This window comes from Mobula hypostoma, chromosome 2 (genome assembly GCF_963921235.1).
Source record: "Mobula hypostoma chromosome 2, sMobHyp1.1, whole genome shotgun sequence".
NCBI lineage: Eukaryota > Metazoa > Chordata > Chondrichthyes > Myliobatiformes > Myliobatidae > Mobula > Mobula hypostoma.
Genome location: NC_086098.1, coordinates 39,871,924 through 39,888,102, shown reverse-complemented (window position 1 = coordinate 39,888,102; position 16,179 = coordinate 39,871,924). Strand labels below are relative to the sequence as shown.

General features: G+C 42.3%; 1 long non-coding RNA gene across 1 annotated transcript in view; it reads left to right on the top strand.

Moving 5' to 3' along the window:
- LOC134339425 (uncharacterized) overlaps nucleotides 1-15,750 on the top strand; it is a 105,140-nt gene extending 89,390 nt beyond the window's left edge. Inside the window, exons 4-5 of the long non-coding RNA XR_010016397.1 lie at nucleotides 13,348-13,603; nucleotides 15,489-15,750. This is a non-coding gene — a long non-coding RNA (uncharacterized LOC134339425). The remainder of the gene's footprint in view (nucleotides 1-13,347; nucleotides 13,604-15,488) is intronic.
- Nucleotides 15,751-16,179: the final 429 nt, after the last annotated feature.

The following is a 16,179-nucleotide window of genomic DNA, read 5'->3' as shown; positions in this document are numbered from 1 at the left end:
TTTCTAATTGTTATGTAAGAGTGCTTGGTGGCAATATGGGCAAGATGAAGTAAATAAAAATCTGAAATAAGAGCACAATTTGGATTATATTCTTATATATTTTGAGGATAAATTTTATTTTTACTTAAAATACATTGATAACATAAAAGGTGTTGATACTACATTACTTGTTTACCCTCCAAAATACTGATATGGAAAGGGAATGTAGAATATAATGAATGGTAAATAAGAAAAATGAAACTTGTTTGCAAAAGCATCTATAGATATGCGAAAATGAAGATATTAGTGGAAATGAATGGGCGGAAGAAATGACATATATTGGTAAATAAGGAAATGCCAAAAAACTGAATATTGTAAGTCTCTTTGCAGAAATAGACACAGAAATCTCATGGAAACAGTGGAATCCCATGGGTCTACTGTGAATGAGGAGCCTAAAGAAATTACCACTGGTAATTAATTTGTGCGTCAAAATTAATAGGAATGAAAGACCATAAATCCCCAGGAACTGATGACCTACACCTTAAGTCTGAAGGAGCTGGCTTGTCATATTCCAAAATTCCATAAATTTTAGAATGGTTTCAAAGAATAGAAAGAGGTATATATAACTATATTATTTACGGAAGGCTATAAAGATAAAACAAGGAACTACAGACATCAGCCACATTGAGAATGCTGGAGTTCATTACTCAGGAAGTGGTATCAGGACACATGCAAAGTTATAATGGCTTGGCCAGAGTCACCATGAATTTTGAAAAGGAAACTAATATCTATAAAATTTATTAGACTTTTTGAAGTTTGTAACAAGCAGAAAAGAAAAGAGTGAGTCAGGTCAAGCAATGTGTTTGTTTCTGCAAAAGAAAATAGGAGCAGAAGGGGGCTGCTTAATCCCTCAAGCCTATCTTGCAATTGAATAAGATAATGGTCGCTAGTTCGAGCCTCAGCTGTGGCGGCGTGTTTGTGCCCTTGAGCAAGGCACTTAACAACACATTGCACTCGTGTCTGTGCAAGGAGTGCTGCCCCACACAGACTTCCAATCTGCGCCTTGTAAGGCATGAAAATGCCCAACACAGGCCTCTTATGGTCTGAGTCGACGTTCCCTCCCTCCCTTCCCAGGCCTCATCTCCTCTTCTGCACCAGTTTCCCATCACTCTCAACTCCCTGATCTTTCAAAGTACCCATTATGATCTGGCAATAACAAACCCCTGGAGTGTAGAATTCCAGAGATTTGTCACCCTTTTATACAGACATCTATATGTGTGGGCACGTGGCCAAGTGGTTAAGGCATTCGACTTGCGACCTGAAGGGTCTGACTCGCCCCAGCCGAGGCAGCGTGTTGTTTCCTCGAGCAAGGCACTTAACCACACAGTGCTCTGCGACGACACTAGTGCCAAGCTGTATCAGCCCTTGCCCTTCCCTTGGACACGGTGTCATGGAGAGGGAAGACTTGCAGCATGGGCAACTGCCAGTCTTCCATACAACCTTGCCCAGGCCTACGCCTTGGAGAGTGAAGACTTTCCAGGCGCAGATCCATGGTCTCGCAATAAGGTGCCACACATCTGTTTATTAAACAAAAGTACAGCGTGCAGTGCTGGAGAGGGTGGAGTGGTAATAAAATGACATGAAATAGCTAATAGAAAACAGAAAGTTGGAATAAACAGGTAACTTCCAGGTTTGGACTTTTAGATCAGTGTTGGGTGCCAGCAGTTCATATTCCAAAGCACTGAGTTGTCTGAGGGGAACAAATGTAATATATCCAGGTTAAAACCAAGAGTGGTAAATCTTTGGAATTCTTCACCGAAGACAGCCACAAATGCTTAGTTGTTGGGTATGTTACAAACTAAGAGTGAGATTTTCAGATATTAAGATAATACAGATTAGTACAGGGAAGTGACATTGCAGAAAAAGAGATCAGCCATAATCTAATTGCACAGAAACCAGGCATAAGGGGCCAAATGCCTACTCCTGCATCTTTTTCTTATACTCCTATGTTATCTGCAGCATTGTTCCTCTGCAGCACAGTTACGATATTATAATTATCTCTTCATGTCACCACTCAACTGTTTTTTTTGCTGCAAAAGCTGCAGCACTTCCATGCACTTGATGAAACATTAATCTATTACTGAATTTCACTGGTAAAATTGAAGCAATTACTGAATATTCTGCTTCCTTACTGAATTTAAAATATTTGATACACTTGGAAAAAATTATTACATTTAATTTTTTATCGTTTCCTTCAGAAACTGGCTCTCTCCTAACATATGGCAATTGGCTACATTTTCCAAGTTGATTTTTCCAGGAATAATTTTTCCAAGAGCACCAATTGTGAATGCATATTGTGGAATTGAGAATGCATCTGCAATTTCCTAAGCTACTTTCAAAAAGATTTTCTAGATACTCTTCCCAAAATCAATTTTGCAAACTCTCCCTCTTACTGTTAATTCAATTAAATGAAGCTGCTCTATTCAAAGTCATTACAAATTCAAACTTTTGGCTGCTAAAATTGTGTCAGTTTTACTATCTTGAATACTGCATTAAATTCCAAGTAGTCACAGAATTTCGACTTGAACAAATGGTGGAAATGTACCCTTTTGAATCATGCTCCTCCTGAAAATGCAATTTTGTTAGAGGTCAAAATAACCAATCAGAGTGTACCAGGAATAATGATCCTATTACCCTTTTAGTGCAGCTACATGCCCTTTTCAAACAGTCAGAAAACGATTTAACTGTACTAAATGTTGAAGGAAGTTGTCAGTGTATCTGTGGGGCTATGAAATTTATTTGGAAGTGGCTCAGCAAAAAGACAGATTTGTCAACATGGCCTTGCACGTCCTTGTGAACTGTACAAGTAATAGAATTTGTGATGCAGGAGGATGCCCTCAAAGTGTCATATAGAGACAATATACATACTAATATTGCCCTGATAATGTGAATTTAATATTAACAACTTTAAGAGCCTGTTGCAACTTATAAAGAGGATTGATGGAATTAAAGAGGACAACACAAATACAGGATAGAAGAGTCAGCAAAAGGCAAATGTGGAGCTGATCAAAAGCAATTGCCATTGCAAATAAATGATGTTACACAGTTACACTAATGAAAGTTAGCGGGTGCAGTGGAAGAACATTAATAAACAAGCATCATGGCTGATCCTTCTATCCCCTCCTCAGCCTCACACCCCGGCCATCTCTCCGTAACCTTCAATGCCGTGGCCAGTCAGGAGCCTATCAGTCTCCGCCCTAAATACACCCAATGACCTGGCCTCCACAGCTGCCTGTGGCAACAAATTCCACATATTCACCACACTCTGGCTAAAGAAATATCTCAGTATCTCTGTTTTAAATGGATGCCCCTTTATCCTGAGGTTGTGCCATCTTGTCCTAGACCCCAACACCATGAGAAATATCCTTTCCACATCTACTCTATCTAGGACTTTCAACATTGAAAGGTTTAAATGAGATTCCCCCTCATCCCTCTAAATTCTAGTGAGTACAGACCCAGAGCGATCAAACATACCTCATATGATAACCCTTTCATTCCTGGAATCATCCTTGTGAACCTCATCTGAACCCTCTCCAATGCAACACATCTTTTCTAGATGAGGAGCCCAAAACTGTTCACAATACTGAAGGTGAGCCTCACCAGTGCCTTATAAAGCCTTAGCATCACATCCCTGCTCATATATTCTAGACGTCTTGAAATGAATGCTAACATTGCATTTGTCTTCCTCACCACCGACTGAACCTGCAACTTAACCTTTAGAGTGTTTTGCACAAGAGCTTGCAAGTCCCTCTGCATCTCAGATTTTTGGATTTTCTCCCTGTTTAGAAAATAGTCTGCACATTTATTTCTTCTACCAAAGTGCATGACCATGCACTTTCCAACATTGTATTTCATTTGCCACTTTCTTGCCCATTCTCCTAATCTGTCTAAGTCCTTCTGCAGCCTGCCTGTTTTCTCAACACTACCTGCCCCTCCACCAATCTTCGTATCATCTGCAAACTTGGCAACAAAGCCATTTCTTCCATCATCTAAATCATTGATACACAACAGGAAAATAGCAGTCCCAACACCGACCCTTGTGGAACACCACTAGTCACTGGCAGCCAACCTGAAAAGGATCTTTTTATTCCCACTTGCTGTCTCCTGCCAATCAGCCAATGCGCTAACCACGCCCGAAACTTTCCTGTATTGCCATGGGCTCTTAACTTAGTAAGCAGCCTCATGTGTGGCACCGTGTCAAAGGCCTTCTGAAGATCTAAATATCCAACATCCACTACACCCTCTTTATCTATCCTACGTGAAATCTCCTCAAAGAGTTCCAACCAGTTCATCAGGCAAGACCTTCCCTGAAGGAAACAATGCTGATTTTTGCTCTTTGAGCACCTTCTCCCTTGTAATGGTAACTGTACTCACTTCTCTCCTTTCACACCCTTCAACACTTAGTACACTGCTAGTGTCTTCCACAAAATACTCATTTAGTTATCTGCCATCTCCTTGTTCCCCACCATTATTTCTCTGGCCTCATTTTCTAGTGGTCCTACATCCACTCTCATCTCTCTTTTATTTTCTACGTACTTGAAAAAGCTTTTTCTATCCACCTTGATATTGCTTGCTAGCTTGCTTTCAATTTTTCATCTTTCCCCTCTTAATGATTCCTTTAGTTGCTCTCTGTAGGTTTTTAAAAGCTTCCCAATCCTCTACCTTCCCATTATTTTTTTCTTTATTGTAAGCCCTCTCATTTGCTTATACATTAGCTTTGACTTTCCTTGTCCACCTACTTTGCCATTTGAGTATTTCTTTGTTTTTGGAATACATCTATCCTGCACCTTCCTCATTTTTCCAGAAACACAAGCTCTGCTGTCATCCCTGCCAGCATCTCCTTCCAATTTATTTTGGCCAACTCCTCTCTCATACCGCTGTAATTTCCTTTATTCCACTGAAATACTGCTATAACAGACTTTACTTTCTCCCTATCAAATTTCAAGTTGAACTCAATCGTACTGTGATCATTGTTTCCAAATGGTTCCTTTACCATAAGCTTCCTATTCACCTCCGGTTCTCTACATAACACCCAATCTGGTGTAGCTGATCCCCTAGTAGGCTCAATGACAAACTGCTCTAAACAGCCATCTCGTTGGCATTCAGCAAATTCACTCTCTTGAGATCTATTACCAACCTGCTTTTCCCAATCTACTTGCATTTAAAATCTCCCATGACTATCATAACATTACTCTTTTGACATGCCTTTTCTATTTTCTATTGTACTCTGTAGTCCACATCCAAGCTACTGTTTGGAGGCCTGTTTATAACTGCCATCAGATTCATTTTACCCTTGCAGTTTCTTAACTCAACCCACAAGGAGTCAACCTCTTCCGATCCTATGTCACATCTTTCTAATGATTTAATGCCATTCTTTACCAGCAGAGCCACATCACCCCTCTACCTTCCTTTTTATCCCTCCGATACAATGTGTAACCTTGGACATTCAGCTCCCAACTACAACCATCCTTCAGACATGATTCAGTGATGACCACAACATCATACCCGACAATCTGTAAAACTGCAACAAGATCATCCACCTTATTTTTTATACTCCATGCAATGAGATATAGCACTTTGAGTACTGCATTTGCTACCCTTTATGAATTTGCATCCCTAATGCACTGATGCTCACCTTTCTGGCTGCAATTTTGTCCCATCATCTGCCTGCTCTTCCTGACAGTCTAACTGCACACTATCTTTGCTTATTTTACCATCTATCCTCTCCTGAGTCCATTCACTTTGGTTTTCATCCCGCTGCCAAATCAGTTTAAACCCTCCCCAACAGCTCTAACAAACCTGACTGCATGAATATTGGACCCCCTCAGGTTCAGGTGCAACCCATCCCTTTTGTACAGGTCATACCACCTCCAGAAACTCCAAAGGTAGTCATAGCCAAAGGGTGGTAGTGGGGACGAGCTCCCACTGCTAAACAAATGCTCATCATGGTGTGCATCTCAAACAGCCTCTAACAACCAAATCCAACTGCTGACCTTCACATGTGGCATATTTCTTATGCCTGGCGGAGCTGTTCTCACCGACAGGAGAAGGAGCAAAGGCGGGCCACTGGCGCCTCAAAACCAGTTGCTTTGGGCAGATGGGGCTCGTTAACCAAGGATGGTAGCTCATCTAGGAGAGGGAAAACTCCAATTTCAAACCTCTGCTGCCTTGCGGCTATACCCGCTCACGGGAAAGGCTTTGGGAGTAAACCCCGAGGAAAAATCCGGAGTCGGAGTCCCGAAGGCGGCTGACTGTTGTACCCAGCACCGGCATGGCAACTCCTGCGATGCTGCTGGCACCAAAGTGTATCGACTTCGTCGTTCCTTTGGACCTGTCGTCAGCATGGAGAGGGGGGTCCCACTGCATGGGCAACAGATGGATCTCCATATCAACTCTGCCCTGGCTTGCACCTTGGAGAGGCCACTCCAGCTTCGCTTTATAGCGTCACAAACCAGTAGCTACCAGAGGCACAGTACCCATGGTTGACTACGACCGATGGAGGCTACACCACCCCCAGAGGAGATCCTAATGATCCAAGAACCTGACATCCTGCTCCCTGCACCGGCTTCTCAGCCACGCATTTACCTGCCAAGTCATTTTGTCTCTACCCTGACTGGCGTGTGGCATAGGTTGCAATCCCGAAATTTTGCATGAGTAATTCTTTATATTATAGATTTACTCAGAAGAAGATAACTGTAAGTCTTTGGTAATGAATGTAGAAGACTTGCATAGACAACCTTTCTAATATATGAATACTATTTTAGATGACAAGACTTCTCCAGTCATAGAAAAAGGTTAATTGAGTAAAGTCAAATGAAAGTAAATCATATCTGAACAGAGCCACTCACTGCATAACTAAAGATCAGTGGCCCTCGCATAAATCAGATATTATCACAGCTCTACATAGCGTAAAAAAAGTTGAAGAGAAATTACAGGGTGTGTGCAAAATACAGTGATAAATGAGTAACAGTGCTGGACATTGATGAAAGAGCAGCAAGTAGTGATCCAGATGTTCAAAGTCATTCTCTGGTGTATAGGGATATTTACTGTATTCTCATGGTCTTGCGGGCCAGAATCAAATGCAGTAAAATTTGTGTTTCTCTCTAGATTCATCATAACAAAGTTGATTGCAGAGATGGGGAAAATCACTTCTCCTGATGGTACATTGCCACAGAATATATAGTATCATATAGGTCTATTAAATGAGTATCTCCAGTGCTATGTTGCCTCTTTTATATACAAATTCCAAAGAGCTGCAGCTTGCTGGCCCTATAATCCATGGCTAATCTGATGCTACAGTAACTAGAAGGAGGCCATATCGATATGTTAACTCCCAAAAATCCAATCTTGAATTAATTTCAGAACAAAATCAAAATCTCCTGGAAGATTTTCTTGAAAACCTTCAAAGAGCTTACACCTTTAATTGATTTAGGCTCAGATCAGTGAAAATCTCAATGAAACACACTGAAGACCTTAAAATTCACTTGTATTTTTCTTGTCTGTTTGCTTTCATTGCACCTCCTTCCTCTTTTAACAGTTTCTTGTTTGTGCACTGCTCTCTCCATCCTCACCCTTTTTCACTAGCCCTGGTGTTTTCCTTGCACCAGGAAGATAATGCATTTGTCAGAACCTAGCAGGACTACTAAAGTTCTGGGCACACAAGCACAAAGTCCTTCTGTGGCAATAAGTGTTCAATTCTTCTGCAAGTCTTTGGCCTTTACTTACGGGATCTGACAAAGAAGGCTATATGCACTTGTTTCTGAAGTGGTTATGGATGGGGCTCCCAGTGTTTTTCCTCACATTGACCGAGTGTCTACAAATAGCATTCAGTATTTCTTAGCAATTTTGCAAAAAGCAGTTGACTTTATGGATATCACTTGCCGAATTTGTGCAGGCTTTGTTAAAATTGTCATGACGTTTATTGGAAGCACTCAGTGAACTGCATGTCAATAAACTAATCACACAGCTCTGGCAAAGCTTTTACCGGCAGACATGACAAAGACGGTGTCCATTCCATTTGAGCAAGCTGAAATGACAGAGATTATGGTCTATACAAGAAGCAAAGATGAGGAAAAAAAGGAAATGCGATTGTGCAGGCAGAGTTTAAGGAGCTTGGTAAGTGGATGACCTCAGCCAATTCATTCTTTGTTCGTAATCAAAACCATCCATCCCTGGCAATCTCCTTGGCATCCACTCCAATGCAGTCTTGTATTTTCTACAGCGTGATGATTGTACTAAATTTGACTAAATTTTTCAAAGACAGAGTTAAACGTGACTTCTGTCGATCCGCACTGCATTTTCTCTGTAACCATAACACCATGTTCCGCTTTCTGTGTTTTTTCCTCCTTTTGTATGACTTCAATCTATTTATGTATGGAAAGATCTATCCAAATAGAATGTAAACAAAAGATATTCATATGTATGTTAGTGCCTGTGACAATGAGAAACCAACTACTAATTACCAATTATTAGTGTAATGCAGTTGATTGGTTTACATGCACCTTTGATCAGTTTCCAAATGGGAAACATGTCCAAAATGTGAGAGCTCATGTGATCCAGGACAATTTGGCAAATTGAATCCAAAATTGGCTTTGTGATAGGAGGCAGAGAGTTTGTGATTCAAAGCTTGTGACCGGTGGTGTACCACACGGATTGGATATAGATTGCTTGCTGTTTGTTTAAAGATCTAGATGTGAATGTTACAGATCACATGGAGATTGTTACTGGTGATTATTCAGCTACAAAATGATCTTGATGAGTTGGGAAGAAGGGCAGAGGAATGGCAGAAAGAATTTAATTCTGAAAATCCTGAATTATGAGGTGATGTATTTTGGGAGTACTGATACTGCCAAAATATTCTGAATGGTAGAATCACGGACATTCTTCAGGGACAGAAACTTGCTGGTGTGCATGTCCAAGGATCACTGAAGGCAGTAGCATAACTACTTATGCTGGTTAAGAAGGTGGTTGAGAAGGTGTACGAGATATTTCATTTGCTGAGCAAAGAATATCAAACTTGCTACAACTAAATAAATAGCAGCAACACATAAAGGAGTTGGATGAAACTCAGTGGGTCAAAAAGCATCTACAGAGGGACGTGGATAGTTGACATTTTGATTTGAGACCCTTCAGCAGGGTTGAAAGGTAAGAGTGGAGATAACCAATATGAAAAGATGGGTGTCTGGAATCTGTAATGCAGAATAAAGGGAGACTCTCACAATATTGAAGAGGTATGCAAAAGTGTGAGGGACTGAGTCAGGGTAAATAGTAGGAAGTTTTTCCAGGGAGTTTTCTAGATTTGTGTGATTTTGCAGTATCCTGCTGTCATACAGCAGGCTGAGGAGGAGAAGCAGTTATAGGAATTTAAGGCACAATAGGAAACTACTTGCCAATCAAGTCTATGATTGCCCAAAGTGAAGCTTATATCAATCCCTTTGACCAGCACCTGATCTATAGCCTGGTAGGTTGTGGGTCATCCAGGTACTTCCTAATACTTTCTCACCATCCATTCAGCCTGTGAATTCCATTCAATAAAAGCTTTTTACTTAATTACTACTCAATTCCTTCTACCAATTAACTTCATCCTATCCCATTAGTTAGAACCTTCTTTGCTCAGGGAAATAGCTCATTCCTGATTTAAATCAAGTTCAAGTTCAAGATTAATTATCATTCAGTCATACATGAATAGAGCCAAACAAAACGGCATTCTCTGGGGCCAAGGTGCAAAACCCAATAACACACAGCACATAGCACATAGCAGAAAGCATACAACCACACTAAAAATAATATAGCCCAAGCCCCTGAGCCTGTAGGTTGGTGGAACATGGGGTGTTGTCCTGGTTCAGCTTGTTCTTCCACTGAGCAAACACTGGAGAGCAGCATCATTGGGAGGGGTCAACCCCCCAACACATACAGATTCCAGCACACCAACAGAGGGAGGGGTCAGCCCCCCAACACATACGGATTCCAGCACACCAACAGAGGGAGGGGTCAGCCCCCCAACACATACGGATTCCAGCACACCAACAGAGGGAGGGGTCAACCCTCCAACACATACGGATTCCAGCACACCTACAGAGGGAGGGGTCAGCACACCAACACATACAGCTTCCAGCACACCTACAGAGGGAGGGGTCAGCCCCCCAACATATACGGATTCCAGCACACCTACAGAGGGAGGGGTCAGCACACCAACACATACGGATTCCAGCACACCTACAGAGGGAGGGGTCAGCCCCCCAACATATACGGATTCCAGCACACCTACAGAGGGAGGGGTCAGCACACCAACACATACAGCTTCCAGCACACCTACAGAGGGAGGGGTCAGCACACCAACACATACGGATTCCAGCACACCTACAGAGGGAGGGGTCAGCACACCAACACATACGGATTCCAGCACACCTACAGAGGGAGGGGTCAGCACACCAACACATACAGATTCCAGCACACCTACAGAGGGAGGGGTCAGCCCCCCAACACATACAGCTTCCAGCACACCTACAGAGGGAGGGGTCAGCACACCAACACATACGGATTCCAGCACACCTACAGAGGGAGGGGTCAGCACACCAACACATACGGATTCCAGCACACCTACAGAGGGAGGGGTCAGCACACCAACACATACAGCTTCCAGCACACCTACAGAGGGAGGGGTCAGCCCCCCAACACATACGGATTCCAGCACACCTACAGAGGGAGGGGTCAGCACACCAACACATACAGATTCCAGCACACCTACAGAGGGAGGGGTCAGCACACCAACACATACGGATTCCAGCACACCTACAGAGGGAGGGGTCAGCACACCAACACATACAGATTCCAGCACACCTACAGAGGGAGGGGTCAGCACACCAACACATACGGATTCCAGCACACCTACAGAGGGAGGGGTCAGCCCCCCAACACATACGGATTCCAGCACACCAACAGAGGGAGGGGTCAGCCCCCCAACACATACGGATTCCAGCACACCAACAGAGGGAGGGGTCAACCCTCCAACACATACGGATTCCAGCACACCTACAGAGGGAGGGGTCAGCACACCAACACATACAGCTTCCAGCACACCTACAGAGGGAGGGGTCAGCCCCCCAACATATACGGATTCCAGCACACCTACAGAGGGAGGGGTCAGCACACCAACACATACGGATTCCAGCACACCTACAGAGGGAGGGGTCAGCCCCCCAACATATACGGATTCCAGCACACCTACAGAGGGAGGGGTCAGCACACCAACACATACAGCTTCCAGCACACCTACAGAGGGAGGGGTCAGCACACCAACACATACGGATTCCAGCACACCTACAGAGGGAGGGGTCAGCACACCAACACATACGGATTCCAGCACACCTACAGAGGGAGGGGTCAGCACACCAACACATACAGATTCCAGCACACCTACAGAGGGAGGGGTCAGCCCCCCAACACATACAGCTTCCAGCACACCTACAGAGGGAGGGGTCAGCACACCAACACATACGGATTCCAGCACACCTACAGAGGGAGGGGTCAGCACACCAACACATACGGATTCCAGCACACCTACAGAGGGAGGGGTCAGCACACCAACACATACAGCTTCCAGCACACCTACAGAGGGAGGGGTCAGCCCCCCAACACATACGGATTCCAGCACACCTACAGAGGGAGGGGTCAGCACACCAACACATACAGATTCCAGCACACCTACAGAGGGAGGGGTCAGCACACCAACACATACGGATTCCAGCACACCTACAGAGGGAGGGGTCAGCACACCAACACATACAGATTCCAGCACACCTACAGAGGGAGGGGTCAGCACACCAACACATACGGATTCCAGCACACCTACAGAGGGAGGGGTCAGCACACCAACACATACGGATTCCAGCACACCTACAGAGGGAGGGGTCAGCACACCAACACATACGGATTCCAGCACACCTACAGAGGGAGGGGTCAGCCCCCCAACATATACGGATTCCAGCACACCTACAGAGGGAGGGGTCAGCACACCAACACATACGGATTCCAGCACACCTACAGAGGGAGGGGTCAGCCCCCCAACACATACGGATTCCAGCACACCTACAGAGGGAGGGGTCAGCACACCAACACATACAGATTCCAGCACACCTACAGAGGGAGGGGTCAGCACACCAACACATACAGATTCCAGCACACCTACAGAGGGAGGGGTCAGCCCCCCAACACATACGGATTCCAGCACACCTACAGAGGGAGGGGTCAGCACACCAACACATACAGATTCCAGCACACCTACAGAGGGAGGGGTCAGCACACCAACACATACAGATTCCAGCACACCTACAGAGGGAGGGGTCAGCACACCAACACATACGGATTCCAGCACACCTACCGAGGGAGGGGTCAGCCCCCCAACACATACAGATTCCAGCACACCTACAGAGGGAGGGGTCAGCCCCCCAACATATACGGATTCCAGCACACCTACAGAGGCTCTGCTTTCTCCCGTACCACCTCAGCGCCTTTTCTCCTGTGCAGCCGCAGCAGGGAACCCCGCAGCGGGAGGCACTAGTCTGCGCCACAACTGTGGCAGCACAGCTCCTCTGCTGTTGGTCTTGACGATGAACCAGTGAACCAGACTTCTGGTATACTATGTTACCAATGTCCAACAGGGTCTCACGATCACAAGAAAATCATCCAAGATAATCACTCAGTCCATTCATTGAATCACGCACCACCTCAGCACAACAGTATGCCACGAGTCCAGGCAACAACACAACGACAGTATGCAATAAGTCCAGCTCCATCGCTATCAAGCAACTCACTGATGGGGTAGAGCTACAGAACCTGGTGTTCTTAATATCCAGCAGTGTCTTACAACCTTGAAAGAGACTTAAACTATGAACAATTATACCTTTGATTGGACCCGGAGTGCACCATTATATTATCAGAACTGAATTCTTGTAGACAGTGGAGAGCCCTTGCAATCTTAGGAACAAGATACCCATTTCCTGTCTGGCCTTTGATGCTTGATCCCCTGAGAAAGTACTAACTTGCACTGGCGAATCTGCCTGCTGGAACTGTGTCAAGGCAACAAGCCCATTTATTTGAATGGAGAGAAACAACGTAGGGAAGGAATATGGTAACGACCCAATTTCTTGAATGACTGCGACTCATATTGTGAAATGGCATTTTGTTTGTTTTTTTATTAATTGTACTTTAATATTTTTCAGTTTAATATTGTCTTTGAGTGATATATTTACTTATTTATTTTTTCATTGTAGATTTTTAAAATAATTTTCAATATTTCTGATTTTCAAGGTGTTCCAAAAAAATTGAAGTTAAAAAAAGTGCTTTCCCAGTGTATATGATGAATAAACTCTTCTTGGGCTTCCAGCCGGATGCAAATATTGATTATAACCGGAGATTCGATGACAAACTTGCCATCTTCTTCAGGGATGATGCCTGAATCAAAGTACTTTAGAAAAGCTTTCAAAAGTTACTTGTACCTGGGTGAAAGAAGAGTCCATGAATCTGCCTTTCTCAAAGTTTTTGTCACAAAGCTTCAAAATGCCTGGTGAGGTTTAATCATAATCTGTTATTACCTTTAAAGGAAAGCTATTGCAATAGATAATGCTTGAAGAACTACAAAATAAAATATTTGAAATATAGGAAAAAGGTCAGTGGTGATTTTGCAAATGGCAGCATCAGCACATGCTCCCATTCTCATGTTCTTTTTTGGCATTTAGTAATCATGATGAACAGCTTATGTTTATGACAATAGTTCTCTGCCAATGAGAAATTTACATAATGAAGAAAAACTTAACATCTACAAGTAGCAACCATCACAGAGCGACCCTGTAACACTTTCATTTAGAATAATTTATCTATGTTGAACGTGTAAGGTTGCAGCTGAATAATTGATCCAAGAGTCCTGAAGGACAGGTACAGTTAGACTACTCATCCCTGGAACCCCTCACAGAGCCAATAGTTTTTATTTTAACCATCTGAAAGTGATGGGACCGATCCAGAATTATTCACCACTCATGACCTTCACAGGACACCCAATGATGATAAATTATTTAAAATGTTTTGGAATATTCTCAGAGTTGTCACTGAAGAAAACAGTGTTCTGAAGCCCAGATCCACTGGAGAGATAGTTCGATTAGGCTCCTTGAAAATTATTTTAAGAATTGTTTATTTATGATTTCTAAATTGACTTTCTAATCTCCTCAATATTTCAAAGCATCCCCATGGCTTCCTAAGGTCACATGAGAGTGAATAATATTGCATATTTTACCCTACAGCAGAAATCTTATCAATTACCATATAATTTGCATGGAAGTTAATATTCAGTAAGTGGATAAGATCATATCCCCAAACATACTGGAACTGCAACCTTGTGGAAAGTACGTTACACTACAGATGTTGGCATTGAAACATTGAGGGATTAAATTTGGATCCTGCAGCCAATTTATTCATATAAAATTACAGACTTAATTTGAGAAGTTGGTTTAGCACAGTGTAAATAATTAATTCAGTCATACATTATATTTTTCTCTAATATCAAAATTAAAAAGGTATTGAATGAACATGTTTTAAAAATATTGAAAAATAGGACATTTGTTATTAGAGAAATGCTGTCCCTATTTAGTTTCTGAGACACAAAAAGACTGATGAGCATAAGCCTGTAGGTCCAAAAAAAGCCCATCCTGAAGGAATTTGCAAGGCCATCAGTATAAGGGTAGAATTTGGATAAGCCACGGGTAAGCACTCTTTCAACATCAGTGTCATAAAGTTTGTTCTAAAGCCATCAGTCACCACCAAGTTCAGTTGTTCTGAGCTAAGACATCTTCAAGACTTAACAGCAGGGAGATAAATAATCTGTCTATGTTTGACTCTTCCGATTTAGATCTAATCTTATGCCCAATATTTACAGATATATTAATGGAAATTAAAAAGCTTTTGAGTTGCAGTAAGATGTTTGTGAGAAATAATTCACAATAAGAGAAGAAATTGTTGATATTGTCTTTGTGTGAACAATCCAACTCTAACTCTTCCTTACAGTCACTTTCTCAGTTATTAAAATTTATTTTATGGATCCAATAACTCTGATTTATGTTCTATGGGTAATCATCTTTGTAATTATCATTTGCACATTGAATACATTAGCATTTATTTATTCCTTAAACCTTCACTAATTTGGTCTTTGTCCATCATTCTTAACCTATATTATGGTGACGTCTGCAGTAAATCTTGGCACAAATAGAGCATTTCATTTTGTTGATTGAAATGTAGCTCTTGGCAAAATAAATCAAGTGCAAAGTGTACATCTGGAACTTTTTGAGTCATTACCTTTTTGAGTTACTTTGTAGAAGTGATAGCACATTTTCCAGATGTATTTATGCAACAAGACCATATGTATATGCTTATTGGTCTCACTATTTGAATTTTCTTTTCAGCATGTATGGGGGTTAAAAACATCTTTGGAAGGATATTTGCTGAAAAAAATCTGGCAGAATCATCACTCTGAAAGTACATTATTTTATTTATGATAATTGTATTTAGATTGATGTAAATAATGTTTTAATTTGATGATAAAATATGCAAACCAAATCGTTGTCAGTTTTTTGCCAACATGATATAAACTAAGTACAATGTTCGAAATATATGATGATGGACTTCCTTATGTTTAATGGCTTGGTTCTCATGACATTTTTGCAATGCAATTTATTCATCACACATGGCCTAAGTTATTGAAAGGAGGTGTTGTGTTTGTCTGACAAAGCAGTAGATTAAAAATTACTGTGGCTAGTCCTTAATTCGAACCTTTAATTTTAGAACTCACCCAGAGTCAGAGTGGTATGCAGCATTGAAACAGATCTTTCAACTCAGCTTGCTCATTCCCATTAAGTTGCCTACCTGAGCTAATCCGATTTGTCCGTGTCCCTCTAAACTTTTCCTATCAATGTATCCACTTCTCAGATTTCTTGACATATAAAGGACTTTACACTTACTGCCTTGAGCAACCCTGGATAGAATGAAAGGTTGCTCTCGGCATGAAGGCTCAAAAATAGGTAGAGGAATGAGCATTTGAGCCTTCTTTCCTGCTTCGTCTTTCATTAACAAAGCACTTACCTTAGTGTGTTGACC